The sequence below is a fragment of the Jaculus jaculus genome, chromosome 11, assembly GCF_020740685.1.
Source record: "Jaculus jaculus isolate mJacJac1 chromosome 11, mJacJac1.mat.Y.cur, whole genome shotgun sequence".
NCBI classification, from domain to species: Eukaryota; Metazoa; Chordata; class Mammalia; order Rodentia; family Dipodidae; genus Jaculus; species Jaculus jaculus.
Window position 1 is genome coordinate 73,402,911 of NC_059112.1, and position 1,604 is coordinate 73,404,514.

The following is a 1,604-nucleotide window of genomic DNA, read 5'->3' on the forward strand; positions in this document are numbered from 1 at the left end:
TTTGCCATTTGTAGTTCTTTCTCTGTGAACTGTCTATCCAGCTCTTTACACCATTTTGTGAGTGGGTAGTTTGACTTTTTATTGTTTATTTTTTTGAGCTCTTTTTAGATTTTAGTGATTTGGCTTCTATCAGTTGCATATTCAGCAAATATTTTCTCCCATTCTGTGGGTAATCTATTGGCTTTGCTTAATGTGTGCTTATCTAGAATAATGGATAACTAAGATGTGGTATATCTACACAAAAGAATTATACACAGCAGTAAGAAAAAAATGACACAATGAAATTTGAAGAAAAGTGATCGAATCTGGAACAGATCATTCTCTTTGAACTTACCCAATCACAGAAAGGTAATCACCGCATAGTCTCATTCATCTAAAGCACCTAACCTGAATCTACCTAAGATGCCAACATGCCCAGCAAGCATCTCTAGGACTAGACAATAGGGTGCGTGGGGAGGAAGGGGAGGGGAAGGGAGGGAGTGGGGGACACAAATCTAGACCCAAAGGGCAATGGTACCATAAAGTTCTACATCCTAAAAGGCAGACCAAATGGTTTAACCTTCACCAGGCCCTTAGAGGGAACACCTGCTTCACTGGAGTGTGAAGACTGACTTCAATCTTCTATAGCTTCTTTCTCTCCTTCTCTCTCTCTCTCTCTCTCTCTCTCTCTCTCTCTTCTATCTAACTCTTTTATATTAGTTATCTTTTTCTTCCTTCTCTTATTGGGCACTGACCTACAGCTCCCAGTACCAGCATACGGCTATCATCCACAATGAGCTTTTGATCAGACAGACTTACAAGGTTTCCTAAAAGAAATGCAGATTTCTGTCAGAGTACTTGATGACCCACCAAAGGTTCATGGTAAGACACTACTGCTGAAGACACCATTATGCAGTTGACACATAAAATAGAATGACATGGGTGGAAGCTGGAAGAGAGTTAGTGCCCAGACAGTCAGCGATCTAGTGCCAGAAGGTGGTACATGGGCAACTGGGGAAAAATGACAAATATCTGCCCAAGAAACTCATGGTCTAACCTACTGAACAGTAAACAACCTGTCATAATACTCACACAAGTGCAATAGTGGTGCACAGCCATGGTGGGAAACCAACTGTTCTTGATTTGGCTAACTGATCCATTTAGTGGAATGGGACCCATAGCTGAAGCTGGGAAACTAGTCAGAACCATATCCAAACATGAGCCTGCTCTCCATTGTCAAGCTACCACCAATCATGGGCTACAAGAGGGCCTATATTTATTAAATTCTCTATAAAAATGTAAGGGTCATCCCATTTATCTGGTGGTAACTTTACTCTCTGTTGGAGAATCTGCTTCTCTTTTTCAGATAGATGCAGATCCTAAGGAGACAACCACCCATCATACCTCAAAAGGGCCCCAGCTGAAACTAAGAATAATTGGCAAAACAAGCAAGGGTGCTGTTTTCTTGTTGAACCTGGTACTAGAACAAAGGTGAAGGAGAATGACACAGAGAACAATCAACTCCTACCAAATTAGATATCCAGAGACATAGAGGCTCCCAATACCTCTGAAGCAATTCCAAAATGAACCCAACATAGCTCAGGGAAATCTTGTGGAAGAGGGGG